Below are 7,500 nucleotides of genomic sequence, written 5' to 3' on the forward strand. Positions count from 1 at the left end.
TTCCATTTCTTTTGTTCCTGTTCTTCTATCTCAGAAGAGGGTACTTTGAAAAAAAAAGAATAAGGGATTAATTCGTTCTGGATAGTCATTTCTTTAATCAGTGAATAGGAGCATACTCTAGATCGGAATCGTAGGGAAGTACTGCTTGATCATTTCTACCAACTTAAAGTCCCTATTTTTATTCGTTTTATAAATTGTAGAAATATCTCTTTTTTTGATACCTTACATTATCTCTATTACTAATCCTTTGTGCACTTTGGTGTTCCTAACCGTCCACTGATTTTTGATTGATCTACGGCATGGTAATAAATACAAGACAGTAATGAAAACTCCATACAGTTGATCTTTTACACCCGCTCCAAGATATGATGACTAATGAAAGAATCTTAATCTTGGGGTAAACAGTTTACACTGCTTATGTTTACTTCAACTTTATTCTTGTACATATGAAATGAGATTTTATCTTCTTACTGCAAACTTCTAAGTTGTTTTGTTTCACTCATATAACTATCTGGTTTAACTCATTGACCCGAATGATGAATAAAAAATAAAATACCTATTCAATACATTACATTCAACTTCTTTCCTTTACTTCTAGGAAAGAAGTATAAAGTTCATGTTCAACGAATCACACGTAGAGATATTGATAACACACATAGAGTTAATGGTATTTCATAACTAATAGATTGAGCAGCAGCTCGTAGACCACCTGAAAAGGAATATTTATTATTCGATCCGTATCCTGACATAAGAAGCCCAATAGGAGCAATACTTGAAATGGCGACCCATAAAAAAACACCTATACTGAGATCGGCTAAAATGAGGCGATACCCAAAAGGAATTACTAAATAACTTAGTAGAATTGATATGACCACTATAGACGGTCCAATACTAAACAAACGAACATCTCCTCTAGATGGGAGAAGGTCTTCTTTAAAAAGTAGTTTAGTTCCATCTGCTAGAGCTTGAAGAATTCCCAAGGGGCCGGCATATTCAGGCCCAATACGTTGTTGTATCGCTGCAGATATTTCTCTTTCTAACCACACAATTACTAGTACCCCTATTGTAATTCCCAATATAAGGGTCAAAATGGGTACAAAGATCCATATGAGTCCATATACTTCTTTTAAGGATTCCGATATAGAAAAAGAATTGATAGTTTGTACTTCTGTCGTATCAATTATCATTTCAACGATCAACCTCTCCCATAATGATATCTATACTACCTAGTATCGTCATGATATCAGCCAATTTCATTCTTTTAACTAGCTGAGGAAGAATTTGCAAATTTATGAAGCCGGGTGGACGAATTTTCCATCTCCAAGGGAAAACACTATTATCTCCTATCAAATAAATTCCTAATTCCCCTTTTGGGGCTTCTACTCTCACGTAAAGTTCTTGTTTCGACAATTCAAAATTGGGTGAAGGTTTTTTACTAATAAATCTATATTCAAAATCATTCCATTCGGAATTTTTTGCTCTATCAAAGCGTCGGACTTCTAAATTCTCATAGGGTCCTCCAGGAATTCCTTCTAGAGCCTGTTGAATTATTTTTATAGATTCCCTCATTTCACCGATTCGTACTAAATAACGAGCTAACGAATCTCCTTCTTTTTGCCATTGGACTTCCCAATCGAATTCATTGTAACACTCATAATTATCAATTTTACGAAGATCCCATTGTGTTCCAGAAGCTCGTAACATCGGTCCTGATAAACCCCAATTTATTGCTTCCTCTCCACCAATAATGCCCACTCCTTCGACTCGCTCCAAAAAAATGGGATTTCGCGTAATGAGTTTTTGATATTCAACAATTCCTGTTAAAAAATAATCGCAAAAATCCAAACATTTATCTATCCAGCCATAAGGTAGATCGGCAGCTACTCCTCCGATGCGGAAATAATTATGCATCATTCGCATACCTGTGGCGGCTTCGAATAAATCATATATCAATTCTCTCTCTCTGAAAATATAGAAAAAGGGAGTCTGCGCGCCGATATCCGCCATAAAAGGCCCAAGCCATAACAAATGAGAAGCTATACGGCTCAGCTCCAGCATAATTACTCTGATATAGCTAGCCCTTTTAGGTACTTGAACATTTTCCAGTTGTTCTGGTGCATTTACCGTTATTGCCTCTGTGAACATAGTAGCTAAATAATCCCAACGTGTTACATAAGGCAGATATTGTATAATTGTTCGGTTTTCCGCTATTTTTTCCATCCCTCTGTGTAAATAGCCCAATATGGGTTCACAGTCAATAACATCTTCACCATCGAGAGTAACGATCAGTCGAAGAACACCATGCATTGATGGGTGGTGAGGACCCATATTAACTATCATGAAATCTTTTTTTGTAGCCGGTACAGTCATATCTTTTCTTCCTTAATTCATTATTTCATGAATTCCTCAAAAAAGTAGGAGGTTCATCAAAATAAAAAATCTAATAACTACTATACTAATTCAAACGATTTAATTAACGATTTTTTGGCTCCCGAATATCCAACTGGTCAATTAATTTCTTATAACGCGCTCTATTTTTCTTTGACAAATAAGCCAGCAGACGTTGACGTTTTCTCAGAATTTTTTGTAGACCTCTTTGTGATAAAAAATCTCTTTTGTGCAATTCCAAATGTGAAGTAAGTCTTCGTATCTTATTGGTGAAACTTAATACTTGAAATTCAACAGAACCCCTGTTTTCTTCTTTTTCTTCTTGTGGAAGAAGTGAAATGAATGAATTTTTGACCATAAAACTTTTTTTATCTTTTTCTTTTCTTTCTTTTCCATGCCATGGATTTTACCGATCAGGAAAAATAAAATAATAATTATTATATTATGTCAATTTTTTTTAATCTAGTACACGCAAAAATTTAGATTTATCCGTTTCTATCTAAATCAAATTTTCCATTTGATTTAGATAGAAAAGAAAAGGATAATATATTTCTGCATTTACGAAAGAGAATGATTTCTTTGCACCTAAAAAGATTCTGTAGATTTCTTTCTAGATTCAATTGAATTGATACACAAGTAAATACGTATCATGTACCAGAACGTAACACACCATATGCGTACATCTTTCGGTTTTTATTTACTGAAAACGGCATGTGATATATAGGAAATATACTATTAAATAATTCTGAATCGTGGATACATACGTATCCTTGACATACTGAAACGACTACCATTATTGGTATCAAACCAATAGCGATTCATACAAGCTAAATCTTCTAATCGGTAATTGGGCCAAAGAAACAATTTGCATTTAATTAATTTATTTAAATCCGTATTAAGACGTTTGTCCTCATTCAAAAATTGTTCAGAGTTTCTTATGTTGTTTTCGTTGCAAAATACTGGATTTCTATTCACAATATCCCGATTATGAGAGTTGAAACAAATTAGAATTCTCAATTCTCTACGACGTCTAGGAGATAGAATATTTTCAGGAACAAAGAAATTATAATGATCTTGATCCCCATTCACAAATATATTGCCATGTCGTCCAGTGGATTTTTTCAAATTATTCTTATCAACATATCTTTTCTTTATGTATTTTCTATTAATTTGGTGTTTACTCTTATCGATCAATGAAATACTTATGGTTTGATATATAATGAATTTTCCATCCCTTCTTAAAGATAGACGAATTGGTTCGATAATTAATATTCCCCTTTTTATTAATTCTGTAAGAGCTAGATCTTTCTGAATCAGCATTACATCCAGATGCATCTCTCCTCTTTGAATCGAGGATATAGCAATTTCCCTTGGATTTATCAATCTAAGTAGGAGACAATATATCCTAACATTATTAATAATTTTTTGATTCAAGGGGTCATCCCATCTTAATTGAAAAATAAAATATTTTTTCAGGAACAAATCTAGTTCTCCTTCCTTATTTTTCTTGGATTGTTTTTTTTTTTTTTTACCTTTTTTAATGTTTGATCTCGTGCAATCCTCTTCAAGATATTCCTTTTGGTTTTGTTTTTGTGGATCTGATACAAGATTTGATTGACCCTCTTTTTCTTGGTTGGAATTTTGAAATTCTATTTTAACGGAATCTTTGATGTTTTGATTTTGACTAATATTTTTTTTATTTTGATTTTGACTAATATTTTTTTTATTTTGATTTTGACTAATATTTTTTTTATTTTGATTTTGACTAATATTTTTTTTATTTTGATTTTGACTAATATTTTTTTTATTTTGATTTTGACTAATATTTTTTTTATTTTGATTTTGACTAATATTTTTTTTATTTTGATTTTGACTAATATTTTTTTCATTTTGATTTTGACTAATATTTTTTTCATTTTGATTTTGACTAATATCATTTTCATAATAAATATTAGAAAGAAGTAATTTGATTGGTATGATCCACGGTTTAATCTTATATGCATCAAAAGGTAACACAAATTCTGGGAAGAACCAAGGTTCTAGATTTGATATGGTAGAATAATTTCGATTCATTCCCATCCAATCAAAAATTTTTTTTTGATGAGTCTTAGTCTTAGTATTTTTATTAGTATTTTTATAAATTTCGGTACCGATATACATATCGGTCCAGTCCTCAATATCACTATTGTTCTCAATATCACTATTGTTCTCAATATCACTATTGTTCTCAATATCACTATTGTTTCTAAGGCAAAAATGAAGAATTCTATAATCCAAATATTTTCTATCCAGATTTTTATGGGTATCAATAAAATATCCTTTTTTTAGGTAATCATCAATAGTCATATTTAGCAATACATAAAACGATTCGGGTTTCAGTGTGTATGAGTCCTTACTATCCCCATAATTTATATATTCATGTGATAAAAGATCATATCTGTAGTGTTTTTTAAATTTTTCTTTTTGACTCATCGATAAATCCACTGCACAAAAATTTTCATTCATGTAATGAATTAATCGGTCTTTTTCTTTTTTATATGAATACAATTTCATTGATTCTTTATTTTGAATAGTACAACGTTGATTGACTCTATTTCGCCATTTTTTCGGTACTAATCGAGACCATTTGCTCCGAGAAAAATTATATTGATAATGACCCTTTAACCAGTTTTTCCATTTATTCATTCCAGACTTATTAATTTTCTTATGCCTTGATTTGGAATCAAACCTTGATTTGGAATCAAATATTCCTCGTGTCATACAATAATACTTTATCTTGTCTTTAATAAAAGGATAGGTCCCGTGATCGTGATATTGAAGTACAGATCTCAGGTGATGGTTGTTAAATAATTGGGTTTGTGACAATTTGTAAAATACATATGCTTGGGACAAGGAAGATAAGTCGTGATAAGTGTTTAAATCATTTCTAATATTAGGATTAGAAAAGGACTTTTTTATAGTCGAAATAAAGTTCATTGTATCTTGATCTGTTTCATCAATTCCTTCTTGATTTCTTTCATCGTTGTAAATGGATTCATTGATAATTGTTTTTTTTAAAAGTTGTGCATTAACCTTAGAAATGGTAACCATACATTGCAAGATATCTATGTATATTTTTTCAATGAAAGATTTCATAAAATAATGTGATTTGCGTATTAATCGGGTATTTTTTCTTTGAAGTATCTGCCAAATATGTTTTTGTAATTCCGGTCTTTTATCATGATAGGCTAGAACTATTTTCTTCTTGTCTTTTGTGATTCCTTCTATTTGATTCCTTATTGTGATTGTCTTATCAGCAAGATCTTTCATTTTTTTTTCTATGAGTAAATAATTTGTCCAATTCATAGATCGAATTTGAATGGTCGATTCGTGAATAATCTGATTATTTTTTTTTGAATCTTTTGCATTTTCATTTGGTTCATGTACTTTTCCCTTCCTCAATTCAAATAAAGAAATTTGGTTCACTTTTTCAAGTTTCTTCATTATTCGTTTTAGAACTAGAACTGTTCGTTTTAGAACTAGAACTATTCGTTTTAGAACTAGAACTATTCGTTTTAGAACTCGTTTTAGAACTCGTTTTAGAACTAGAACTATTTTGATGACCCATCTTTTTTTTTCTTTTGAAACTTTTAGAGAGTTCTTTTTTACTTTTCTAATTTTTTTTTTGAGTTCCTTATATATGGGTTCAAAAAAAGAAGGTTGCTTTCGGGGAGAACCAAAAGGGAGTTCCGTTTCCATTCCCCAAACTGTTAAAAAACAAAAATTTTCTTTTTTTCCTTTTTTTTTCATTGGATCTCCATGATGAGATCGTATTTTAGATCTTCGCCAAGGTTTTAAACGAAAAGGAAATAAAATCTTTATCTGAATACCATCTGTTAACCAATCTTGGGGAAATTCTGTTTCTGATAATGGAACACCATTATAGGTGCATTTAACATGTATTTCTCTATTCCATTCCTTCAAATCCTCATACCACTCGGGGAATTGGAATAATAACATACGTCCAATATTTTTAGCTATTATCAATGAAGGCAATACAATGTTTTTTCTAAAAAAAGATTGGGTTATCAGCATCAAACCTCTTATTGCTTGAGCAAATATAATGCTATCCCAAATTTCTGATATTGTTATCCGTTCATCTTCCTCTTTTTTTTTTTTCTCCTCGTCTTTTTTTTTCCCAGTGTTTGTCTCTTCCTCTTCCTCCTCAAAGTCGGAAGTTTCGGATTCTGGGTTTCCCCCCACGGAATTCCTAAAAATAAGATTAATTATTCGATATCTATATCTATCAAAAAAAGAAAAAAAAAAGACTTTGTCTATTCGATCCAAAAAAAGCGGGGAATGAACATTTGTTTGAAATATTTCCCAAATAACTGTTTTACGTCTTTGAGCACGCATGGATCCTTGGATTATACCCCGATTAAAATCTGGTTGTTGCGAATAACGTATCAAAGCCACCTCTTCTGCTTCTGCTTCTGCTTCTGCTTCTGCTTCTGCTTGATCAATATTATCAGTATCGGTATCCAGATTTTTATCAGTATAGATCACCACCCGTTTCGCTTTTCTTGAACAAATTTCATAATCTTCCTTCTGTTCTTCTCCATTTTCTTGATCCAGTCCTTCTAATTCATCGGTCAATTTGTATGACCATCGAGGAACCTTTTTACTGATTTCTTCTATTCCAATGGATTTTTTTTCTTCTATTCCAATGGATTTTTTTTCTTCTATTCCAATGGATTTTTTTTCAGTTGTTGTTTGATCATTTGGATTGGTTGTAATTATGTCGAATACAAATCTCAAGGATTTTGCTTTACTTTCTGAATTAATTCTTCTTTCTTCTTCCAATAAAAATAAAGAAGATTCATCGATTGACGTTAAGAAATTAACAATATAATTAAATGATGATTTCTCATCAAGCGGATTCTTTTCATGTTCAAATTCTCGAGAATTTTTAGAAATAGGAAAGAGCCCATGAATCTTATTTATCCAAAACGTTTCTATGGAATCTACATCTTCTTCTTCTGTAGAAGTAATTAAATCATTTGTAGAAGTAATTAAATCATTTGTAGAAGTAATTAAATCATTCATGATTGTATGTGAATAGAATTTTTTTAT

The sequence above is a fragment of the Musa acuminata genome, unplaced genomic scaffold (genome assembly GCF_036884655.1).
Source record: "Musa acuminata AAA Group cultivar baxijiao unplaced genomic scaffold, Cavendish_Baxijiao_AAA HiC_scaffold_160, whole genome shotgun sequence".
Classification (NCBI taxonomy): domain Eukaryota; kingdom Viridiplantae; phylum Streptophyta; class Magnoliopsida; order Zingiberales; family Musaceae; genus Musa; species Musa acuminata.